This window comes from Amaranthus tricolor, chromosome 8, assembly GCF_026212465.1.
Source record: "Amaranthus tricolor cultivar Red isolate AtriRed21 chromosome 8, ASM2621246v1, whole genome shotgun sequence".
NCBI lineage: Eukaryota > Viridiplantae > Streptophyta > Magnoliopsida > Caryophyllales > Amaranthaceae > Amaranthus > Amaranthus tricolor.
The window spans coordinates 11,436,300-11,463,916 of record NC_080054.1 but is presented as its reverse complement, the minus strand read 5'-3'; the positions used below and the strand labels follow the sequence as shown (position 1 = coordinate 11,463,916).

Here is a 27,617-nt window from a genome sequence, read left to right as displayed (position 1 = left end):
CGGGAATTACTAAATATGGGACTACTGAAATGCATTCAATCGTTAAAAAAGAAGATTTGATTGAGTATCGAGGAGTCAAAGAATTTCGACCAAAATATCAAATGAAAGTAGATCGATGTTTTTTCATTCTCGAAGAAGTTCATATCTTACCCGGATCTTCGTCCATAATGGTACGCAACAATAGTATCATTGGAGTACATACACAAATCACTTTAAATATAAGAAGCCGAGTGGGCGGAATGGTCCGAGTGGAGAGGAAAAAAAAGATTGAACTTAAAACTTTTTCTGAAGATATACATTTTCCTAGGGAGACAAATAAAATATCCCAACATAGTGGCATTTTGATAACACCAGGCAGAACAAATTCCAAGAACTCAAAAGATTTGAAAAATTGGATCTATGTCCAATCGATCACCCCTACTAAGAAAAAATCTTTTGTTTTGGTTAGACCAGTAGTCCCATATGAAATAACGTACGGTATCAATTTAACAAAATTTTTCCCTCAATATTTGTTGTACGAAAGGGATAATGTGCAACTTCGTGTTATCAATTATATCCTTTATGGAAATGGCAAAGCCACTAGAGAAATTTCTAACACAAGTATTCAATTACTACGTACTTGTTTAGTATTGAACTGGAATCAAAATAAAAAAAGTTCTTCTATTGAAGAGGCCCGTGCTTCTTTTGTTGAAGTAAAAACAAACGGTATGATTCAAGATTTTCTAAGGATTCATTTAGTGAAATCCCATATTTCATATATCGGGAAACGAGATGATCCATTATTAGAAAAAAATGAGGGATCAAATCATACCAATATGAATCCATTTTATTCCATTTATTCAAAGACAAAACTTCAAAAATCATTTAACCAAAATCAAAGAACTGTTCATACGTTGTTGGGTATAAACAAAGAATTTCAATTTTGTATAATTTTTTCATCATCCAATTGTTTTCGAATAGGTCCATTACCATCCAAAGGTGTGAAATCTCACAAAGAATCAATTCAAAAAGATTCCCTAAGTTCAATTAGTAATTCGTTTGGTTCTTTAGGGATAGCCCTTCCAATTTCTCTTTTTTTTTTCATTTTACCATTTAATAACTCAAAATCAGATCTTGATAATTAATTATTTGCAACTTGAAAATTTAAAACAAACCTTTCAACTAATTAAATATCCGTATTATTTAATGGATGAAAATGGAAATATTTTTAATCTCGATCCGTGTAGTAACATCCTTTTGAATCCATTGAAATTGAATTGGTATTTTCTTCATTATAATTTTTTTGAAGAGACATCCACAAAAATTATCTTGGATAATTTTCTTCATTAGAATTTTCTTCAAGTTATAATTGTTCAATTTGACTCCGTAGTAATAAGATTGGCTAAGCCCTATTTGGCTACTCCGGGAGCAACAGTTCATGGTCATTATGGATCAATTGTTTATGAGGGGGATACATTAGTTACATTTATATGTGAAATATAGATGTCTAGTGACATAACGCAAGGTCTTCCAAAGGTGGAACAAGTTTTAGAAGTTCGTTCCATTGATTCAATATCTATGAATCTAGAAAAGAGGATAGATGGTTTGAACGAACGTATAAGACGAATTCTTGGAATTCCTTGGGGATTCTTGATTGGGGCTAAGCTAACTATAGCGCAAAGTCGTATCTCTTTGGTTAATAAGATCCAAAAGGTTTATCGATCACAAGGGGTGCATATACATAATAGGAATATAGAAATTATTGTACGTTAAATAACATCAAAAGTCTTGGTTTCAGAAGATGGAATGTCTAATGTTTTTTTGCCCGAAGAACTTATTGGATTGTTTCGGGCAGAACGAACGGGGCGCGCTTTGGACGAAGCAATATGTTATCGAGCTACCTTATTGGGAATAACTCGAGCATCTTTGAATACGCAAAGTTTTATATCCGAAGTGAGTTTTCAAGAAACAGCTAGAGTTTTAGCAAAAGCGGCTCTCCGGGGCTGTATCGATTTGTTGAAAGGACTAAAAGAAAATGTTGTTCTAGGGGGAATGATACCTGTTGGGATCGGATTCAAAGGAGTCATACACCGTTCAAGTCAACATAAGGGTATTCCGTTGATAAAAAAAAGAATCTATTTGAGGGAGAAATGAGAGATATTTTGTTTTACCACAGAGAATTGTTTGATTCTTATCTTTCAAAGAATTTCTGTGATACATCAAAACAACAATGATTTTTAGGGTTTAATAGAATAGATTCATCTTTTTTATCTTTTATGTATTTGTTATGGTTATTTAATTTAACAATAAAAAAATTAGTAATAAAATAAAGAAATTCAAAAAATAACGAAATAGAAAGGAATTAATGGTTTGCGTCGTATATCAATGGCCAATTCGTGGTAGAAAAGAAGATTCCCTTGGAATAATTATTTATTTCAAAATATCTCATCTCTTTATTAAAAAAAGAGAAAGTGTAGGGAGAAATGACAAGAAGATATTGGAACATCAATTTGGAAGAGAGGATGGAAGCAGGAGTTCATTTTGGTCACGGTACTCGTAAATGGAATCCTAGAATGTCGCCTTATATCTCTGCAAAATGTAAAGGTATTCATATTATTAATCTTATTAGAACTGCACGTTTTTTATCAGAGGCTTGTGATTTAGTTTGTGATGCATCAAGTATAGGAAAACAATTTTTAATTTTAGGGACAAAAAATAAAGCAGTTGATTCATTAGCATGGGCTGCAATACGGGCTTGCTGTCATTATGTTAATAAAAAGTGGCTGGGGGGTTATGTTAACGAATTGGTCCACGGTAAAAACGTGACTTCAAAAATTTAGGGACTTGAGAATGGAACAAAAGACAGGGAGACTCGCTCGTCTTCCAAAGAGAGACGCAACCGTGTTGAAGAGACAATTATCTCACATACAAACATATTTGGGCGGGATCAAGTTTATGACAAGATTACCGGATATTGTAATCATCGTTTATCAACAAGAAGAATATACAGCCCATCGAGAATGCATTACTTTGGGAATTCCAACGATTTGTTTAATCGATACAAATTGTGACCCCGATCTCGCAGATATTTCGATTCCAGCAAACGATGATGCTATAGCTTCAATTCGATTAATTCTTACTATATTAGTATTTGCAATTTGTGAAGGTTGCTCTAGCTATATAAGAAATCCTTGATTCATAATAAAATCAAAAATGGATTTGCTAAGTTCTATATCGGTTCCTATATCCTGAATCTCAAAAACTAGTTAAAAACTTGGAATATGATATTTATTTAATTTTATTTAATTAATCGGTATTTTAAATAGAAAATTGAAGTAAACAAGTCGCGAAACCGATGGTTGAATCAAAATAATTTCTTTTAAGTTATATTTCTGTTAGAGGACAATATGAATATTCCATCATATTCACTTAACACACTAAAGGGGTTATATGATATATCTGGTGTGGAAGTAGGCCAACATTTCTAATGGAAAATAGGAGCTTTCCAAATTCATGGCCAAGTACTTATAACTTCTTGGGTTGTAATTGCTATCTTATTAGGTTCAGCTGCTATAGCTATTCGGAGTCCACAAACTATTCCGACTGGCGGTCAAAATTTCTTTGAATATGTCCTTGAATTCATTCGAGACGTGAGCAAAAATCAAATTGGAGAAGAGTATCGTCCTTGGGTTCCCTTCATTGGGACTATGTTTCTATTTATTTTTGTTTCGAAGTGGTCAGGGGCTCTTTTGCCTAGGAAAATCATACAATTACCTCATGGGGAAGTAGCCACACCCACCAATGATATAAATACGACTGTTGCTTTAGCTTTACTCACGTCAGTAGCCTATTTCTATGCGGGTCTTACAAAAAGAGGATTAAGTTATTTTGGTAAATACATTCAACCAACCCCAATTCATTTACCCAGTAACATCTTAGAAGATTTCACAAAACCTCTATCACTTAGTTTTCGACTTTTCGGAAATATATTAGCGGATGAATTAGTAGTAGTTGTTCTTGTTTCTTTGGTACCTTTAGTGGTTCCTATACCTGTCATGTTTCTTGAATTTATTTGCAAGTGGTATTCAGGCTCTTATTTTTGCAACTTTAGCTGCTTACTATATACGCGAATCCATGGAGGGTCATCATTGATTAGTGTTAGGAAGAGTCTATCGTTTAGTTTAGATCCAGGTAATATATCTATGTATCAAGATATTCTATCAAGATAATCTATGTTATCTAGAACATATAAATGTAAAAATTCATACAATCTAACTGGAATACAAAAAAAGAAAGATTCGAGCGAGAAGTGTAAAATAAAAAAGAAAAAAAGGCGTTGGTTAGCAGAGAAGGGGTGCCGCAGGTATGTGGAATCTAATGACTATTTAAGTTAATTCTTGCATATTAGATGGTTCGAAGAATGATTAGAAAATCCGATTGAATTAAAAATAGAATCAGATTTACGTTATTGAAGAAACATATGTATATTTTATATTAGAGATTGGCAAGTTATATATGAATGGATATTTCATTTGCCCTACTTAAATTTCTTAAATTTCGGATACCAAATGAAGTTCTTCTATTTTGTTTAGGACTGCGAATTGCATGAATAAAGAAATAAAATAACGAAAAAGATCGAAGAATGATTAATGATTAGAAAAAATAAATGGAAAACTTGGGTTGTATTAATTCAGAAAGACTCAACAAATAGGAACTAATAAAAGATTAAATCTTTCTAGTGATCGAATGATTCTATAATATTATTATTTATTATTTCAATTTGGCGTTTTTATTTTAGTTATTTCGACTGCATGAATATTTCTTTTTTTTTTCTGTGTGTGAGGAACTTATCATGAATCCATTGATTTCTGCCGCTTCCGTTATTGCTGTTGGATTGGCTGTAAGGCTTGCTTCTATTGGACCTGGAGTTGGTCAAGGTACTGCTGCGGGAGAAGCTGTAGAAGGTATTGCGAGACAGCTCGAAGCAGAGGGAAAAATACGAGGTACTTTATTACTTAGTTAGCTTTTATGGAAGCTTTAACAATTTATGGATTGGTTGTAGCATTATCGCTTTTATTTGAGAATCCTTTTGTTTAATCTCAAAAAATAAATATGATAAATACATATAATTTTATACTCTTAGATTTGCAGGTTTCTTTTTCACATTTATAGTAAAATATCGCTCCTACACAATTACTCATTCGTTGCGAAAATAACCCACGGGAAGGACTTATTTGAGGATGAAGAATTAGTGTTACCCACTCTGTAACACCCCAAGATTCTCTGACGTCATTAATTAATATTTTAATGACTTTTGGGTATTTTATAATTATATTAAATTAATTTTGAAGTAGTTTTAATAAATTCCTTTCGTATATGAATTTAAATATTAACATATATTTATATTAAAATTACGATTACGACTTCTAAATAAAGAGGTTTGAATCAAAATAATTATTTTATTGAAATGTGTGAGCACACGAAGGTGAGTTTCTTAGTTGGGCCTCGCAAGTAGATGAACCTAGGTAAACAAAAAAATAAATAAGTGTGTAAATTAAATAGATAGGATGAGTTAGGGTTTAAGGGTGTATTACTCCCTCCCTCACTCAATCACGCCGTCCACCTTCCTCCATCTCCCATTCCCTCTTTTCTCTTCTCTCTTTCTGTCACTCTCCTCTCCCTCACGGTCCATCTGCAGCCCACGAGAACCACCGCAGCAGGTCGCCTAGCAGCAGCAACCGGTTGTGTTTTCTCTTCCCCACGACAGCCACCAGCAGCCGGCCCAATTTCTCCCTCCAAGGGCAGGAGCTGCTGCATTTGCTTCCCCTGACAGCAGCAGCGGCTGTTTCGGCTTTCCCACCGTCACCGAGCTCCATATACGACCCCATAACTACAATAATTAACTATAGTTTCACCTCTTGTTCTAGTCCCACCATTGTAAGCCACTTCTTATTCCATTGTTTTGATTTTCTTTTACTTGTTTCTAATTGCAATTTTAACAAAGTTTATGAGTTTGGTGCTGATTTTTGTATGATTGTCATTGAATCTTGTTATGGGCAAGAATTTGATTGATGATTTAATGTACTTATGAATGGGGATTTTGAAATGTGAATGAAAAGTGTTGAACTTGTATTATTTTCATTGAATCTTTTGTGGGTAAGAGTGTTTGATGAATTAAACATGTTTATGATTTAGGTTTTGAAGGTTGATTTGAAATTATGGGTTGTGTGTTGATTTTGTATTAGTTTCTTTGAGTCTTAGTATGGGTAGTAAATTAATATGTTATCTTTGAACACGAAACGATTAGGGCTTGTATTTAGAGATGAAATTACCAATGATGTGTGTTTTGTGTTATATGTTGGTGATGATTGATTAAATAACTTTAAAAGTTGTTTGAGATTTGGTTAATTGGTTATTATTGTGAATAATTAGTAATGGTGATGATGTTAGTTGACTATGAAAGTGATTTTGATTGATTAAATTGGGAATAATAGTTACTAATTGTTGTGGTTTGATTGTTGTGAATTACAAATACCCTTATGAGGCTGTTATTGAAGTTATAGATACATGATATTAGTAAGCCAAGAGCATAATGTCAACTTATCATCGATGGTTGCTTAAGTTAATTGTCATGTTGTTTTGACTATAGTTCTTAATAGCTTTGGAGAATGTAACAAATGATATCGTGATACGATAACTCTAAGATTTGCCTCATCGCTATATTAATGTTATATTAAAATTGTAAGATTTAGTTGTGATTAGTTATTTTTGGGTAACGCGAGCCGATATGCTCAAAATTAATTAATGTAAAGAAACTATTCACACATACTTCTACTTTAAATTGACGGAAAGACTTAAGTTGTGTTGAGTTAATGATTTTGACGTGTATTGAATGAGTTGTGTGCGTGCTAGAGTAATCGAAAAATCATGTTGAATGGGTGATAGCGGTTAATTTGGTATTTAGTTTGGTATGTCAAAGTAGTTAAGGGAACTTATTAATTCATAACTTATATTGATGCCCATCTCGTAAGAGGAAAGTAGAGCCTTAGTTGGGTGATTTTGTGACTTTTGATCGTGCAGTGACGCTTACATGTACGTACACGCAGTAACGAACTCTTAAATGCAATTTTTATTTAAGACATTATTGTTCATTGTAATAATATGCACTGCATCAAAACTGAGATACTAGCGAGTACGCCTTATACGAAACGCCGTCGACTATGAAATTCTTGCGCTTAGAATAGTTATAGAGAATGAAAGTGTTAGTAGGAGGCGGGGACCACTCCCCCCTTATTTATTTAAGGATTAGATTATGCCTAATTGGAGTTAGAATGACTCTTTTAAAGGTGAATTTCATATTCTATTGAGTGGCTCAGTGGGTTTTGGCGCACTGCTATCCCAGGGCGCTCATTAATAGTTGAGAGTGGAAGTTCTTCCCATCTGACAAGGTACTAGATTATGATTAGCTGGCGTGACTTAACTGGATTATGTCCGGTTGTTTTATTAGTCCCCTAGGTGAGGTTCGACGGGACCACCGTAAGGGGGGTATGAGCATGCTTGGGTCATTGGCCGCAGGATGGCCGATAACGCCCCTTGGCCGAGGTGTTACCATGCGGGCTTTGCAAACCCCAATATGGTGGCCTCTTCACTGGTTTAGTACCCCCAGTGTTTTAGTTTAGTACCCCAGCTGGAGGGGGCATGAGCTCGTACTTTGCCAATGGGCGCCGGATGGCCGATAACGCCCTTGGCCGTGTCACTATGCCAAGAAGTAGAGAAAGATCCACTGATAGAAAGTTATTCAGCGATAGAAAATTTATTCATTGATCGAAAATTATTTAATGATAGAAGGTTCATTCTTTGATAGAAAGCTTACACATTGATAGAAAGTTCACTTTTTGATAGAACGGTTACTCATTAATAGAACATGTACTTATTGATAGAATAGTTTATGCTGGTGAGAAGTGTGCCTAAGTTAAGTTACCTCAAGGGTATTACAGACTATGATCACACTTACCTTAAGATAGAAAGGCTCTATAAGGTCATGTGTTAGGTATTTTGTTAATGCCTTGGTCGAGTTGATACTATACGTATTTTGCAGGAGTTTATGTTTGAAAAGAGGAGCGTGAAGACCTACATTCTACCCAAGAGCACATGGTTAGGGTTGGAAAGCACGTAATGAAATTCAGAAGTATAAGTGGCCGATAAACGGTTACTATCTGTGCTTGCGTTTCATGAAATCATCTTATGTTGTTTTTTGATATAATGCTATCTAGTAGTTGGCCTTATTATATTTGATGTTAGTTACTGACGTGTACGTGTTTGCGTTTTATGAAATCATCTTATGTTGTTTTATGATATAATGCTATCTAGTAGTTGGCCTTATTATATTTGATGTTAGTTACTGACGTGTACGTGTTTGTGTTTATGTTTGATAGTTGATGACTTTCTATGATTGTCCTGCTATGACACATTGGCCTTTGGTCGAATGTCGAGCAGTAGGAGGATTATAGACTGGCGTAGCAGGTACTGGAGCTTCTTTTGCATTGCATTGCATTTGGGGAGAGTGATGAGGGCGAAGCATAACTTGTGTCATGTCGCCATCTTTCGATTTTGTAGCTCTTGTTATCTTTTGTAAACTTTGGTTGAATATGTTTTGTTACGAGGCCTTGTTTCCTCCCTCGTATATTTGTATTTCCGCTGCGTAGTTTATAATTCTGTATGGTTTTAAGGAGTTAAGTCTCTTTTAAAACGCAAACGTCGACATTGGAACCACGATCCAGGTTTGGCATGTTGATTTGAGAAGCCGGCGACGAATCATTCCGCCGTGACATAGTTTTGATAGGCCGTTAGTGCCTTTACTTTATTAGCTTCTTAATTAACTTTTGTTTTCTACAAAGGCGCACAGTTTTAATGCAGATGCTGCCAAAATTTCCACTCACCTTTTTAAAAGTTAATATTTAACGTTTACCTAGATTCTCTTTCCTTTTCTTTTATGTAACACCCGAATTTCCTCCCGTCGTTTACGGTTTTGGTTTCGTTAAGGGGTCGGAAATTCTAGGGTGTTACAGGTGGTTACCAGAGCCAGTGGTCCCTATTTTCGACGCTTTGTGTGAAATAGACTATATTTAATAAAGCTTAATTATAAGTTTATTAAGCTGATTGGGGTTATTAAGTAAGTTAATTCGAGTAATAATATTATTATTTTGATAATATTGACTCAAGTATTTCATTTGTTAACATTTTCAAGAAAGAGGTATATTTTATTTAATGTATAAAATTCGTATAAAGAATACTTCGATAAAAGTGTATTTTGATTATATTTTATTAATTGATTACTATCTTATCTTTATAAAAATAAATTTAAATAAAGTATTGAAAAATAGATTCCTAAATGAAATCCAATTTCATACTACCCATTTACTTATTTCATAAATCGTCTATTATACCCTTACAGCATGTCTTATATAAGACTGTTTTACGATAAGACGACTTTAATAGAATTTAACGGGTCAAAGCTAAAAATAAACCCATTTTACCATCTATAAACAGACATACCTCTTCCCTCACATTGAAATTCAATCGACACACTCCTTGCCCTCACATTCAAACCAACACGCCTCACTTCCTCACCCTCTTCCCCACGGCTGTATCTCCCTCCTCAACAGCCCTTGCTCATTTTCTCCTCCACTAGCAGCTGCCTCCTCCTCCACAAGCAGCAACCGACACCTCCCTGTCCTCCACAAGTAGCAGGCGGCAGCAACTAGCCGTGATCCACCCACCTAGCAGCAATAACTGCTGCTTTGTGCCTCCAAACAGCAACAAGCTGCTGTGATGCTAGCCCCACGCAGCCTTCCTTCACCATCACACACGGTGGGCCGCACCACCATACCAACTCCTTCCTCTTCCTTCAATGGTGATTGAGGTAATCCACAAACTATTCTATTTAAAGTATTAATTTAATGTTTTAAGGTAGTTTGGTATTTGTGGATTGAATTTGGGTCTTTGATTTAAATTTAGGTATCAACTTGAATTTAAGATGATTATATGGATTCAATTAGTAATTGAGTTGTTTTTAGTGTTGATTAGAATTGGTTATTTGGGTTATTTGAGTTCTAGTATCAAATTGAGTATTTGGGGTTCTGAAATTTCAGTTCGTAAACCGAACTTTCTGTTTTGGCCATTTTGGGGATGGTTCTGATTATTTTTAGGTTCTTATGTCTGCTTGAGATTTGTAGAACTTTGAGTCGCGGTCGTGTGGACACTTGAATCACCCCGAGATGAGTTCGTATGAGGATGTTATGTCCAAAATACTAGTAGACTGTCATAAAGATCGACAATGAGGTTCCATTTTGTTCTGTCCGAATTTGTGTTGCTGTTTTTGAATTAGTTAGAGTCGTTTTGGGGTTTTGGTGTCTGCATGAGATTTTAAGAGCTTCGAGTCGCGATCACGTGGGCACTTCAATCGCTCCAAAATGAGTTTATATGAGAGAGATATGTTCAAAATAGTGAAATACTAGCAGGCTGTCATAAAAATCCATAACGAACCTTCTGTTTTGGCTATTTTGGGATCGTTCTAATTGTTTCTGGGTTTTAGTGTCTAAATAAGAATAGTAGAGCTCTGAATAATGGACGCGTAGCCACTTAAATCGTCTCATTTGGTTTCAGTATGAGTGAGTTATGCCTGTTTTAGTAGAAGGTGTCCTAAAACAATTACGGGATTCCTAAATTAGATGAGTTTTGTTGATTGAGACTAGCTGTTGGATATGTATATTTAGCTGCTGAATTATTGTTAGGAACTAAGAGTTGTGACAAGTTATGATAATGGTGAATAATTGAATAGAATGATACTCTTAGATATAATACCAGATACTTGTGAAACAATTTGTGGGAATGGATTCGTAGTGTCTTGATGGTGTATAGGTAGTGGTGAGAATTTGGATTTGAATGTCGTTACTGATAATTATAGGTCAAAGTGGTGATAAGAACTTAATTGTGGAATTATTAATTAGTATGAATTTACGAAGATTAGGATATCGATAGGATATTGAATGTGGAAAGTTTATGGAAACTTGATGTTCTTAAATGTTAGTTGATTCATGTGAATTTGCTAGTGGTGGATAGTTCTTTGTTGTAACTATTTATTTAATAGTTGGGTAATTGTAAGTGTTGGGTATAGCCCTTGATTTTATATGATTGGTTATTCTCGAAAGTATCAGGGTTCGTGTGAAAGTTATTAGTTGAATGAATAAATTAGTTGTATTCTTCTTTTAGGATAGCTGGTTAATCTTGTTTAGTTTCTTGGTTTGAGTTAAATGAACTAGAAGTGTTTGAATTGGAAATACAAAGGAAATTGTGGAGACGTATGATCGTTACAAGGTTATAAGCTAGTCTTAAACAAGGTTATATTTTTTTTTTATATATGTTGGGGTTAGAATTAGAACTTGCGTAATCTTTGAAATTAGAATTATTAGAATCGAAGATGGAACTAAGATGCGATCATAGGAGGAGATACAATGAGTTATATGAACCTAGTTTGTAGTATCGAACGCTTTGTTGTGATGTTATGTTTGTTGTGCTTCAGGAGGCGACGTCATCGAGGAACAATTCTAGCTGTTAGCCGCGAATCGATCACGGCTCTTTGAAGCGTCTTGTTGGTGAGTAGTAGCAGTCTCTTAAAGGGTCTGGCCAGACTACTTTCTTGAAAATAAACTTTTTACTAAAGCTCTTTTGAATTGGATATTGTTGAGACAAATGTTGTTGTGAATACTTATGCTGATATTATGATATGGTCAATGGATCGGGCTTGCGAGCTGGTCATTGACGGAGTTGAGGAACACTGTTCCCTGCTCCCTGTTTTTTGAAGCGAATTGTCATTGAGATATTGACTAGCTTCACCCGAGAGCGACATAGCCTTAGAGCTATGGGGCACCTCTCAAACTAGACTCCCTATGCGCACATAGGTCTAGGGAACTGATGTTGCTTTTAAACCTATGACTAGAATTATTGTGTTTTGTTGTTTTGGATTGTTATTTCTCATTCAGTTTAATCTGATGCTCTGTTGTTTCCATCTTTTAGCATATTTACAGATCGGAACCGGTCGGAAACGATGGGTTAACGGTGTTGAATAGCGTTCCAAGGATGTATATTGAGCTGAGCACGTAGGAATTTGTAATTTTGTATTAGGTTTTTGGATAAATGTGTATTTGTTTTGGTTGTGCTGGTTATATCGGTGTTGTAGAGAACTATATGATTATCTTGGGTATTAGTTAGATGTTGGCTTTGGGATTTAGCTGAGTTAGTCACGTTGAAGAGCTTGTGACCCCTTGCTTGAGTTTTGGAAGTGTGATTTCAGTTTCTTGGGAAACGAACCCAGTGATGACCTTGTTTACCCAGTCAACGATAACTCGGGTTGTTACAGTTGGTATCAGAGCCAACCCGCGACCGTGGCTAATCCTTAGGGTTAGTTTATCTAGCGGGTATACAATCTTGGGAGTAAGGAACAACGTGACTTGAGGATTTAGATATTTAAGATAAGTGATAGGAACGTAAGTGAGTATGATTGTGGTATTAACCAAGGTGTTTGAGTTAGTCTTGTTTTCTTAGAAATGTAGGACGTGAGGTGTGACGATTACGGGGTAAAACGGGAAGACGCTCTTAACGATTGATCGTGACGGCAAAAAGATTCAGTTCGACGATGCAACGTTTGAATTTGTTTTCTAATGATGCCAATGTCTTGTTGCTTATCATAGTTCCTTCTCAATTATCGTTTTAGTAGCTAGAATAGTATGTCCTAAGATTGCGAATCGTTTCATCTTGTTGCTAGCCCTTTTCTATCAGCTTTTTTTTGTCGATCCATGAGTATGATTATAGTTTAGTGCACGAAAGCAAGGTTATATAGTTGTGTAAACTCGATAGTGTTCGGTTGTAAGTGAGTTGAACATTGAGAATGTCTGTGACGTTGTAGGAGAGTTAGTGAAGACAAAGTAGTTGAAGCCATCGTGATAGAAAAGTCTATGATAAGAGCATATCATAATTTTCAAAGCCTAGTGATTGAGTTGCATACGGTGCTCATATGTTGGTGTAAACGATGATTTTTTTTAATGTTGTTAGACCATGTCATATATTATAGTTTGTTTGGATATTGGAGCTTATAGATTTATTAGAGTTATTGGGAAATCGTGTGATTATCATTTAGAATCAACAAAGTTTCTTTTGCTGGTTGGAAGAGCAAATATGACATAAGGATGGAATTTCATTCGTTAACTTGAGGTTTTGTTAAGTATAATTGATGATATTAGTTGCAACCGCATATGTATGGATCTCAACGTAAGTTACTTTAGAGTTGTAAATTTTGGTTCACGAAAAGTTAAGGAAATACATTGCAAATATGAAAGTTTATGTTCAAAACCTTGGGTTAAGATAAATGAAGTATGTTGGATTCTCATATAATGGATAAAGTAGAATTAGTCCCAAGGCTTGGCGTTTTATTGTTCTTCATTGAGGAATATGTTTACCACTTTAGGTAAGTTAGGATTAGAAGTGTCTTATGAAAGTTTGGGTGCAATGAAGTTTGGAATTTGACAACTATTATTTGTTTGCGGCAAATCATTTTGAGAAACTAAATTGGAACTAAGTCAGCATGAAAGCGAGACCTTTGCTGGAGGAAAATTTGCATATGTCTTAGAGAATTAATAGACTTAAGAGGTATTTGTAGTGCTTTGAGATGCTATATTGTGAGGTAGATAGGTAGGAGGGTTTTTCGTCTAAAAATCTAAGGTATATTCGTTATTTTGGGATTGTCTTACTAAATGTTTGTGTTGGAGTCAAAAATATGAAATAGGAATTTTGAATGTAGTTATATATTGAAGTGCAGGTAAATAACAAATTTATGATTTGAGGAGTAAGATGGTTATCATTCGATAAGGACAAATAAGCTTTGGATTGCATGATGTTCTTATTAAAAGTTGTGTACATTAGTTGACTATGGTGGCATAGCAATTTTATGTATAGTGAGTAGTAGCAGTCCCTTAAAGGGTCTGGCCATACTACTTTCTTGAAAATAAACTTTTTACTAAAGCTCTTTTGAATTGGATATTGTTGAGACAAATGTTGTTGTGAATACTTATGCTGATATTATGATATGGTCAATGGATCGGGCTTTCGAGCTGGTCATTGACGGAGTTGAGGAACACTTTTCCCTGCTCCCTGTTTTTTGAAGCGAATTGTCATTGAGATATTGACTAGCTTCACCCGAGAGCGACATAGCCTTAGAGCTATGGGGCACCTCTCAAACTAGACTCCCTATGCGCACATAGGTCTAGGGAACTGATGTTGCTTTTAAACCTATGACTAGAATTATTGTGTTTTGTTGTTTTGGATTGTTACTTCTCATTCAGTTTAATCTACCTCTGTTGTTTCCATCTTTTAGCATATTTACAGATCGGAACCGGTCGGGAACGATGGGTTAACGGTGTTGAATAGCATTCCAAGGATGTATATTGAGCTGCGCACGTAGGAATTTGTAATTTTGTATTAGATTTTTGGATAAATGTACAATTGTTTTGGTTGTGCTGGTTATATCGGTCTTGTAGAGAATTGTATGATTATCTTGTGTATTAGTTAGATGTTGGCTTTGGGATTTAGCTGAGTTAGTCACGTTGAAGAGCTTGTGACCCCTTGCTTGAGTTTTGGAAGTGTGATTTCAGTTTCTTGGGAAACGAACCCAGTGATGACCCTGTTTACCCAGTCAACGGTAACTCGGGTTGTTACAGTTAGTTTATGAACCATTCCCAAAATGGCCAAAACAGAAAGTTCGGTTTATGAACTGAAATTTCAGAATCCCAAATACTCAATTTGATACTGGTACTCAAATAACCCAAATAACCAATTCTAATCAACATTAAAAACAACTCAATTACTAATTGAATCCATATAATCCTCTTAAATTCAAGTTGATACCTAAATTTAAATCAAAGACCCAAATTGAATCCACAAATACCAAACTACCTTAAAACATTAAATTAATACTTTAAATAGAATAGTTTGTGGATTACCTCAATCACCATTGAAGGAAGAGGAAGGAGTTGGTATGGTGGTGCGGCCCACCGTGTGTGATAGTGAAGGAAGGCTGCGTGGGGCTAGCATCACAGCAGCTTGTTGCTGTTTGGAGGCACAAAGCAGCAGTTGTTGCTGCTAGGTGGGTGGATCACGGCTAGTTGCTGCCGCCTGCTGGTGGAGGAGGAGGCAGCTGCTGGTGGAGGAGAAAATGAGCAAGGGCTGTTGAGGAGGGAGAAACAGCCGTGGGGAAGAGGGTGAGGAAGTGAGGCGTGTTGGTTTGAATGTGAGGGCAAGGAGTGTGTCGATTGAATTTCAATGTGAGGGAAGAGGTATGTCTGTTTATAGATGGTAAAATGGGTTTATTTTTAGCTTTGACCCGTTAAATTCTATTAAAGTCGTCTTATCGTAAAACAGTCTTATATAAGACATGCTGTAAGGGTATAATAGACGATTTTTGAAATAAGTAAATGGGTAGTATGAAATTGGATTTCATTTAGGAATCTATTTTTCAATACTTTATTTAAATTTATTTTTATAAAGATAAGATAGTAATCAATTAATAAAATATAATCAAAATACACTTTTATCGAAGTATTCTTTATACGAATTTTATACATTAAATAAAATATACCTCTTTCTTGAAAATGTTAACAAATGAAATACTTGAGTCAATATTATCAAAATAATAATATTATTAATTAACTTACTTAATAACCCCAATCAGCTTAATAAACTTATAATTAAGCTTTATTAAATATAGTCCATTTCATTCTCCCCAACTTAGAATAATTTCGTCCCCGAAATTATACATACACTTCTGATCATCCTTAGTCATAACATACAACTCAAATTTCGTGAAATGAGAACCAAATAAACTTTAGTTACTCCCCAACTTTTATTCAAGACATACTATATCTATAAATTTTTCAATCATATAAGATGAATTACATATTGGTAACACAACTAACCTCAATTGAATTACTTCAACCCTTTAAATTTGAAACTTCAACCTCGATTTACTTTACATGATCGTTCACATGTACTTTAAATCAACCACCTTCCTTCAAAATCTTTTATACCTTTAATTACATATTTGGTCATTTTCAACCTTTTTATATCCTTAGTTTGAGATATTAAATCATCAACTTACTTGTTGTTTCCCTATTATAATTAAATTTTTAATTAAAAACTCTTATAACTCTCGAGATACTTTGAGATGAAAACCTTAAGTCATTTATTGAATCTCATATTCATTAAAGATATCCACAATCATTTTTCTATCAACTTTTAATAACTCAAAACTCGATCATTGTCAACTTACTTTGAATTATAACATTTATAACCCTAATCTTCATTTAACGCTTAAAACTTCAAATTCCATAACAAATTCATCCGAAATAACTTCAATAACCTTTAGACATTCAAATTCGTATTTATTTATTTATTTATTTATTTTTTTTCCTAAACCATTATTCTATTATACTCACGTTTTACCATTAATAGTTTCATACAATCCCAATTTTTTTTTTAACCTTTACTAATCAAACATTTTCTCACTTACAAAATCAAACTTCTCACAATTTAAGTATTCTTTAAACTTCCAATTGATCCTTTTCATTTTTCTTAATTCACATTTTACCATCAATAAAACTTTTATAGAGTCCCAAAGTTATCATTCTTTCATTAAAAACCGTTGAAAGCTTTCTCAATCATAACTTTACATTATCCTCAACACGTATAGGTCATTCAATCAAACTTACTACAACATCTTACTACAACATAACCTTAAGTTACTATTAATTGTATTAACCTTTATTTCCATTTAAAACTTCCCTTAATTAAAATTTCTCATCCAAGTATCATTAAATTGAACATGTCACAAATACTTTTTCTACATTCTTTATTCCTCTATAGATTTTCAATCTTAACACACAATTAATGCATAACTTTCAATATTCCCAAAACGTTTCTTTTAAACTCTTTGCATCAAATCATTGTTGCACAACATCATCGCAATTCTCGATAAGTTTGGTCCTCAACTCCTTTTGCCAGTTATCCGAGTATATATAATATCTTTTGGAAAATAATTTCAAGAATACTTGACTCGAGTATATATATATTTCAAGTTGAAATTTTGAGATCTTTTAAAAAAACAACTTCTTTCTTTCTTGTTTTTTTTTAATCATGTGTATTTAGGATCATTCTCGCACTGATAATTCTCTTAAACTTACTCGTCCTAAAATATTAATTTTCCCGAATGTTACATTCTTCCCAACTTGAAATAAACTTCGTCCTCGAAGTTGAACTAACTCTCCAGCATATATTCCAATCTCTAGCTAACATACATATCGTAAAGCTATGTCTCTCAACTTAGAATGAAATTCGTCCTCGAACTTAACTCACAAAGACTAAGAAGATACAATAGCTATAAAGCGATAAACATAGAAATGCCTAAGCAAACAACCAGGGATAATCGCGTGTCATGGCATCTACTGCCTCCCACGTGACTTCTTCGGTAACTTGATTAGACCATAGCACCTTCTCAAGCTCTATACTACCACAACGTGTATCACGCGCCTTCCTATCTAGGATCTGAACGGGGGGTCTCCTCGTATTGTAAGGTGTCATCCAAGGTCAACTGTTCGGCTGCAGAACGTATGAATTGTCTCTAAAGTGTTGTCTCAGCTAAGATGCGTGGAACATGACATGTAATCGCTTAAAAGACGCTGGTTATGCATGTCGATAAGCTACTAGTAGATTGTAATCACTTAAAAGACACTGGGATGGTTCTGATTGTTTTTGGGTTCTTATGTCTGCTTGAGATTTGTAGAACTTTGAGTCGCGGTCGTGTGGACACTTGAATCACCCCGAGATGAGTTCGTATGAGGAAGTTATGTCCAAAATTCTAGTAGACTCTCATAAAAATCGACAATGAGGTTCCGTTTTGTTCTGTCCGAATTTGTGTTGCTGTTTTTGAAATAGTTAGAGTCGTTTTGGGGTTTTGGTGTCTGCATGAGATTTGTGGAGCTTCGAGTCGCGATCATGTGGGCACTTGAATCGCTCCAAAATGAGTTTATATGAGACAGATATGTTCAAAATAGTGAAATACTAGCAGGCTGTCTTAAAAATCCATAACGAACCTTCTGTTTTGGCTATTTTGGGATCGTTCTAATTGTTTCTGGGTTTTAGTGTCTAAATAAGAATAGTAGAGCTCTGAATAATGGACGCGTAGCCACTTAAATCGTCTCATTTGGTTTCCGTATGAGTGAGTTATGCCTGTTTTAGTAAGAGGTGTCCTAAAACCATTATGGGATTCCTAAATTAGATGAGTTTTGTTGATTGAGACTAGCTGTTGGATATGTATATTTAGCTGCTGAATTATTGTTAGGAACTAAGAGTTGTGAAAAGTTATGATAATGGTCAATAATTGAATAGATTGATACTCTTAGATATAATACCAGATACTTGTGAAACAATTTGTGGAAATGCATTCGTAGTGTCTTGATGGTGTATAGGTAGTGGTGAGAATTTGGATTTGAATGTTGTTAATGATAATTATAGGTCAAAGTGGTGATAAGAACTTAATTGTGGAATTATTAATTAGTATGAATTTACGAAGGATATCGATAGGATATTGAAGTTTATGTGAAGAAGAATCGTGACGGTTTTAAAGCGTTAGCTGGATAAAATGATATTTGAAATTAAAAAAGAAAATGAATTAGCGATATTATAATTTGTTTTTCCTCATGGCCTTCTGGGTAGTTACAAGACATAAGGATAGAATAATCTGATGATAAGGTGGAATAAGCGTCTTTGTGCATGTATGATACAGTTAAATGTTTTAAGTGTTTTTGAGTATCTCATTGATCACCAATTTAATAGTCCTGCCAGTGTACTGAAATGATAAGACTTAGATGAGATTCTAAATGAAGCTGAATTTACGCAAGTTATTGTTTTAATAATGATTGATGTGATACGTGATAAATTAATTTGGAGAGTTACTAAAGATAATGTGGTCCTAATAAAAGTCATGAGGTGTTTTAAACCTAAACATTTGAAGAAACGACAATGAGTATGCGAATAATCATAATTTGAGAAATGAATCGAGATAATGAATTATGTCTTAAACGATTATTGTACACAATCATTATTACGCGTTAAGAGAGTTAAATAATATTCGCACTTGTGTTAAGAAGAGTTTTAATTTGATGTTACTAAATCATTGGGATCATAATAAGCATTTGATGAAAAGAGTTTTGAAATTTTGACACTTTTTAATACAAACGATTATGTTATAGTTGTTAGTTCTATGTTTCGCATTTTAGGTCGAAGGGTGATTGACTCCCACTTGTTTGCGAAGGAATAATTGTAATGCATAATTTCAAGTGTTGCGTTATTTTGTTGGCTTTGTGTTGTACTTTAGTATAGTGTTAGGATTGTTAAAGTAGCGGTCATATGGTTGCGATAACGGTCTTATAGTTAGAGGTAGTACTGTTATGGAAATGTTATGATATAGATTGGGTATTGTGAAATTAGTGTTGGTATCACAACTTTATCAAACTGTATGATACATGACTGCTTTGCTATTGATATTGGAAATTGCGGTGATGTAGGTGTGTTCATCAGTTATTTTTCATCATGCATATTTTTATGTATACATAAAATGTCATCTTTGTTGATCATTACTGTTACTATTACCCTGTTAGTACCATTAGTACCGTCGTTATATATGTACATGATGCATTACTTTAGTCATATATGATTTCGTGATCTTAATTGATATAAATTCTATACTTTCAACATATCTAGTTGTATGGTAAGTGAATAGCTGAAAAAAATGTCTTCATGATTCTAAATCATCCTCATATTGTCGTAATTATGATTTGATATTATGATGGATAAAGGATGTTATTATTGAACAATTACAATATGTGTATTAGTAATATGGCTGTGAATGTATAATTATTAGCTACAGTAATTTGCTAAAATGTGTTATATATATTTGATTATATACTTGAAACATGTATTATGTTCTGAGTTATTAATTTGAGTTGTTAATCTACTAATCAAGTCATGATGAATGATTTGAAATGTTATAAAATGATTTGATCATATATGATTAATGAAAAGAGGATTTCATGTAAGTAAAAGGTCAGGATTATGTTATGATAATTAAAGTTAGCGGTGAATCGATTTGGGAGTTGATAACCAACCAGTTTTGTAAGATTCAAGTACCCTCAGGCCTAGGGTGTCTAATTGTAATATGAGTTAAGTGTTGAGCAACTTCGTGCACTTTACTTTTAGGACTTTGATGTTATGATATTTTACCCCCATTCCTGGTTTAAATTATAATAGTTAAACCTTCGATACATTTCAAGATTATCAGAAAGTACGACCTTAGGTGGTCACGTAGAAGTGGAAAGGTTGTTTGAAGAATTACATTAGATAACAGGACATTTCGTGTTGTTACGAGTTCAAGTGATACACTTTTTAAAAGCCACATCTGCTAGATCTGTTACTTTTGTAAACATTGAGGAGAGTTGTCTTACTAAGAGAACATATTGAGATCTAGATACTAGGGTGTGTAGTACTGAGATCGAAGAAATGAAATAATTAGAGTTCCATGGTCTAACCACACTATCCTTGCATATGTTTCGAGGTTAGTGAGTTACGGGGTCGTAACTAAGTTTTAAGGGGGGTACAATGCGATAGAATTTCGCGCATTTACACGCATTTTCTCCTGCGTTTTCACGCATTTTCGCGTCTATGATAACAACCTATTACAAACTGACATGCTTTTGATTGATTGTTTGAACCTATCTGTGTGATATCTACATGCATTGATTGATTATGTGAATCAATTGGTGTGATATTTGCATGCTTCTGATTGATCATGTTGAGTCAATTGTATGATTTTTCTTCACATGTTTTGATTGGGTGTTGATTTAATTTAGGTGATTATAATACTCGAAATGCGATATGTATGAATATTCTAATAGATTGAGTATCCTTTTGTTAATAGTGTCAATAAAGTCACGATCCTTGAGTCAATTATGGAGCTTAAAATCATTAAAACACCTTCATGAGTTATTAGAAATACAATTTTCAGGAATTGTACTCTTATTACTCTAGTTTCGGGGACGAAACTCCTTTTAAGGGGGGTAGTCTGTAACACCCCGAGATTCTCTGACGTCATTAATTAATATTTTAATGACTTTTGGGTATTTTATAATTATATTAAATTAATTTTGAAGTAGTTTTAATAAATTCCTTTCGTATATGAATTTAAATATTAACATATATTTATATTAAAATTACAATTACGACTTCTAAATAAAGAGGTTTGAATCAAAATAATTATTTTATTGAAATGTGTGAGCACACGAAGGTGAGTTTCTTAGTTGGGCCTCGCAAGAAGATAAACCTAGGTAAAAAAATAAATAAATAAGTGTGTAAATTAAATAAATAGGATGAGTTAGGGTTTAAGGGGGTATTACTCCCTCCCTCACTCAATCACGCCGTCCTCCTTCCTCTTTCTCCCATTCCTTCTTCTCTTATCTCTCTTTCTCTCACTCCCCTCTCCCTCACGATCCATCTACAGCCCTTGAGAACCACCGCAGCAGGCCGCCTAGCAGCAGCAACCAGCAGCGTTTTCTCTTCCCCACGACAGCCACCAGCTGCCGGCCCAATTCCTCCCTCCAAGGGCAGCAGCTGCTGCATTTGCTTCCCCTGACAGCAGCGGCGGCTGTTTCGGCTTCCCCACCGTCACCGAGCTCCATATACGACCCCATCACTACAATAATTAACTATAGTTTCACCTCTTGTTCTAGTCCCACCATTGTAAGCCACTTCTTTTTCCATTGTTTTGATTTTCTTTTACTTGTTTCTAATTGCAATTTTAACAAAGTTTATGAGTTTGGTACTGATTTTTGTATGATTGTCATTGAATCTTGTTATGGGCAAGAATTTGATTAATGATTTAATGTACTTATGAATGGGGATTTTGAAATGTGAATGAAAAGTGTTGAACGTATTATTTTCATTGAATCTTTTGTGGGTAAGAGTGTTTGATGAATTAAACATGTTCATGATTTAGGGTTTGAAGGTTGATTTGAAATTATGGGTTGTGTGTTGATTTTGTATTAGTTTCTTTGAGTCTTAGTATGGGTAGTAAATTAATATGTTATCTTTGAACACGAAACGATTAGGGCTTGGATTTAGAGATGAAATTACCAATGATGTGTGTTTTGTGTTATATGTTGGTGATGATTGATTAAATAACTTTAAAAGTTGTTTGAGATTTGGTCAATTGGTTATTATTGTGAATAATTAGTAATGGTGATGATTTTAGTTGACTATGAAAGTGATTTTGATTGATTAAATTGGGAATAATAGTTACTAATTGTTGTGGTTTGATTGTTGTGAATTACAAATACCCTTATGAGGTTGTTATTGAAGTTATAGATACATGATATTAGTAAGCCAAGAGCATAATGTCAACTTATCGTCGATGGTTGCTTAAGTAAATTTTCATGTTGTTTTGACTATAATTCTTAATAGCTTTGGAGAATGTAACAAATGATATCGTGATACGATAACTCTAAGATTTGCCTCATCGCTATATTAATGTTATATTAAAATTGTAAGATTTAGTTGTGATTAGTTATTTTTGGGTAACGCGAGCTGATATGCTCAAAATTAATTAATGTAAAGAAACTATTCACACATACTTCTACTTTAAATTGACGGAAAGACTTATGTTGTGTTGACTTAATGATTTTGACTTGTATTGAATGAGTTGTGTGCGTGCTAGAGTAATCGAAAACTCATGTTGAATGGGTGATAGCGATTAATTTGGTATTTAGTTTGGTATGTCAAAGTAGTTAATGGAACTTATTAGTTCTACTCATAACTTATATAGGTGCCCATCTCGTAAGAGGAAAGTAGAGCCTTAGTTGGGTGATTTTGTGACTTTTGATCGTGCAGTGACGCTTACAGGTACGTACACGCAGTAACGAACTCTTAAATGCAATTTTTATTTCAGACATTATTGTTCATTGTAATAATATGCACTGCATCAAAACTGAGATACTAGCGAGTACGCCTTATATGAAACGCCGTCGACTATGAAATTCTTGCGCTTAGAATAGTTATAGAGAATGAAAGTGTTAGTAGGAGGCGGGGATCACCCCCCCTTATTTATGTAAGAATTAGATTATGCCTAATTGGAGTTAGAATGACTTCTTTATAGGTGAATTTCATATTCTATTGAGTGGCTCAGTGGGTTTTGGCGCGCTGGTATCCCAGGGCGCACATTAATAGTTGAGAGTGGAAGTTATTCCCATCTGATAAGGTACTAGATTATGATTAGCTGGCGTGACTTAACTGGATTATGTCCGGTTGTTTTATTAGTCCCCTAGGTGAGGTTCGACGGGACCACCGTAAGGGGGGTATGAGCATGCTTGGGTCATTGGGCGCCGGATGGCCGATAACGCCCCTTGACCGAGGTGTTACCATGCGGGCCTTACAAACCCCAATATGGTGGCCTCTTCACTGGTTTAGTACCCAAGTGTGTTAGTTTTTCCCGAAGGTAGGACCCGAGAGGGTCAGCTGGAGGCTTACACATTGATAGAAAGTTCACTTTTTGATAGAACGTTTACTCATTCATAGAACATCTACTTATTGATAGAATAGTTTATGCTGGTGAGAAGTGTGCCTAAGTTAAATTACCTCAAGGGTATTACAGACTATGATCACACTTACCTTAAGATAGACAAGCTCTATAAGGTCATGTGTTAGGTATTCTGTTAATGCCTTGGTCGAGTTGATACTATACGTGTTTTGCAAGAGTTTATGTTTGAAAAGAGGAGCGTGAAGACCTGCATTCTACCCCAAGAGCACATGGTTCGGGTTGGAAAGCACGTAATGAAATTAAGAAGTATAAGTGGCCGATAAACGATTACTATATGTGCTTGCGTTTTATGAAATCATCTTATGTTGTTTTATGATATAATGCTATCTAGTAGTTGGCCTTATTATATTTGATGTTAGTTACTGACGTGTACGTGTTTGTGTTTATGTTTGATTGTTGATGACTTTCTATGATTGTCCTGCTATGACACATTGGCCTTCGGTCTAATGTTGAGCAGCAGGAGGATTATAGACTGGCGTAGCAGGTACTGGAGCTTCTTTTGCATTAGAATTCATTTGGGGAGAGTGATGAGGGCGAAGCATAACCTGTGTCATGTCGCCATCTTCCGATTTTGTAGCTCTTGTTATCTTTTGTAAACTTTGGTTGTATATGTTTTGTTACGAGGCTTTGTTTCCTCCCTCGTATATTTGTATTTTCGCTGTGTAGTTTATAATTCTGTATGGTTTTAAGGAGTTAAGTCTCTTTTAAAACGCAAACATCGACATTGGAACCACGATCCAGGTTTGGCATGTTGATTTGAGAAGCCGGCGACGAATCATTCCGCCGTGACATAGTTTTGATAGGCCGTTTGTAACATCTCGGAATAACTCGGGTCGTACGAGAAGAGAAAATGATCTTTTAAAAACAGAATAAACTGTAATCCGAGTCAAACCGGGATGTTAGAAACAGTTTAAAACGGTTTTGAAGTTAAGGAAAAACGTGCGGATCGAGTTCTATTAGCGTTATTAAGAACTACTGGATGATAAGAAAAACTTAGCAGCGGATAAGAAACGAAAAGTTGAATCTACTTATTACAACTTGAGAGCGAGAGTCGCCTCACAAAACCAAATGCTTTTTAAACTAAATTTTGAAGTCCTTATTAAGACTCTCTACCCTAATAATTTATTTCTTCAAGGGACAATCCTCACTCCCCAGACCTGCAACTTGACTTACTGCTAGTCATTGCCCAGATAGGACACAACATCATCGCAGGGTCGTTAAGACCAAAAGCACACGTCAGCGAACGTCGCATACCAATAAATAATAACATACGAGAAAGTTTAATCAATTAGTTAACAAATCACAGAACCGTACGCTTGATCATGCTTATTAAGTATATTTATTTTCTTGTAAAAGTTAGTCAGCCATACTGCTGTACTATCCGGCCATACTGCCAGTACTATCCAGCCATACTGCCGGTACACTCCAAACTCCATAAGTGAGACAATACATTAGGGGGAGCTAACCCCTAAGCAAGCCTCTACCATAGACACTCGCCTTACTTCGGTGTCTATAGTTAAGTATGCATACCCCCGCGGTGGCCCATAAAGCCCTCATATGCCGCGAGTAATTCTCTTCCACCAATTGACGACATACTACGTCCACTTTTAAGTTAGTGAGGTCATACTACCTCTACTTATCAAAACAATATATAAAGATTGACGTCATACTACGTCCACTTTTAAGTTAGTGAGGACATACTACCTCTACTTATCATATAAATGAATAAAATTATTGATTCGAACGATAACATTATTCGTTATGTATACCCATGCCTTACTTTTGGGTATCATTAATACATAATACATCGGACTAATGCGAACCACGCTGCGTGTACATACCTTAAGCAAGATAACCAACTCGCAAGCGTCTTAATCAATTCCCGGTCACGAATCGACTTCCTACAAGGTTCAATCGTATTCGGGAAATAAGCACACATACACATTTTCCTCAAATCGCACATAACACACATATACAATCACATCCATACCTAGAATGCTACACACAACATGAACATCCATCACATACTATAACATGGTATAAACACAAAACTGGACAGCCTATACAATCTGTCCAGAAACTCATCTTAAAACTGTCAAACTGAAAATCCGACTTCACCGTTGCGTCCGGAAGGCGTCAAAACCCCCGGGTACCAAATTTCAAAACTTATAACATAGTATAAGTATTTTTAACTTAATTTCAAAGCCAAAAATGCTCCAAAAACACAATTTTTTCCACTATTTCAAAACCTACGGGATTCCATTTTTTTTTTATCACAAAAATATAAAATTTCAATGCTTTATTCCCTAATACATCTAAACAATAAAATTTACATAATTTCCATGATCACATCCAAAAATAAATTTTAATTAATTATTTATATTTTTCTCAAAAAAAAAAAATAATTCTTTTTACTCCAATGTACACACACAAACACATCACATATATATATACATGCATTTTTCTTCTACCAACATTATACTTCTCTTTTATTAATCAATAAAAATAAATTTCCATCACCACATACACACACATTTTTTTTATATGAACAACCATTTTTTTTTGTATATATATATTTATATATATAATTCAATCATTCATCAAACAATTCTTCACACACATGTGCACAAATCTAAAACCCTAAAACCATACATTAAATTTAAATAGAAAAACATCATACATCTAAAACCCTAAAACCATATATTAAATTTAAATAGAAAAACATCATACATCTACACATAAATTTTTAATTCATGAACAAAATCATAAACTATAAAATCACACACATAAAATAAACATAGAAATTTAAATTAAAACTTAAAAATAAAACTAGGTTAAGAATTACTTACAATTGCTCAAGAACACACCAAAATTTTAAGAACCAAATTGATGAATCAAGAAGGCTTAGGCATGAGAATATGAGGGATTTTGAGAGTATTTTTCTTTACTTGCAAAGGAATTTGAAAATGAAAAGGAGTAAGGAAAAGGAATAAGGAAAAAGAATAAAGAAAGAATAAATTAAGGAATTTATGAGATTTTATTGATGATTATTGCCATAATCATTCATTAACCCAAAAATGGAAGTTACAATCTTCCAAAATACTTCCCATGGCCGGCCACCATTCATATTCCCTTATTTTTATTTTTATTTATTTATTTATTTATTTATTTTTTTTTTTTTGAAATTAAAGATAGATTAGGAAAAGATTTGGACTTAAAATGATTTTATTTGCCTTAAAAGTTAAAGTCTCATGATTTAACCTACTTAACAAAATAAATAATAAAAGAAATATATATATATATATATTTTTTTCCTAAAAAAGAATAATAATAATAAAAATAATATATCGGGAAAAATATCGGGGTGTTACAGACTACCCCCCTTAAAAAGGTTTTGACCCCAAAACCACAACGTACAAACACAAAACACGCACAATCACACATAAAAAAGAACGATAAAACAAGCACACAACAAAAGAAATAGATCAAAGTAACTCAAAGCGCGCAAAAATCCTACCGCTTCCTACCCCCTTAAAAAGTTACGTCCCCGTAACTTACTAACCTGAGGAAAAAGATGCGGATACTTCTCTCGCATTGACGCTTCTGTTTCCCAAGTTGCCTCTTGTGACCGATGATTGGACCATAAAACCTTAACCATTGCAACATCCTTTCGCCGAGTACTGCGAACCTTTCTATCTAAAATCTGGACAGGTTGCTCTTCATAGGTGAGGCTTTCATCAAGTTCTAACGGTTCCGGGTCTAAGACATGCGAAGAAGCCGCAACATAACGTTTTAACTGGGAGATATGAAAAACGTCATGAACCTTACCCAACGCATTAGGTAACGCTAACCGGTAAGCTAACTTCCCAATCCGCTCCACAATATCATA

At 34.5% G+C, this 27,617-nt stretch overlaps 3 pseudogenes; all 3 read left to right on the top strand.

Annotated features, from left to right (window-relative positions):
* LOC130821196 (DNA-directed RNA polymerase subunit beta''-like) overlaps positions 1-2,167 on the top strand; it is a 6,354-nt pseudogene extending 4,187 nt beyond the window's left edge.
* A 295-nt stretch (positions 2,168-2,462) lies between these two features.
* LOC130821197 (30S ribosomal protein S2, chloroplastic-like) lies at positions 2,463-3,174 on the top strand (annotated as a pseudogene).
* Positions 3,175-3,311: 137 nt separating this feature from the next.
* On the top strand, positions 3,312-4,429 carry LOC130820871 (ATP synthase subunit a, chloroplastic-like; annotated as a pseudogene).
* The last annotated feature ends 23,188 nt before the right edge of the window (positions 4,430-27,617 follow it).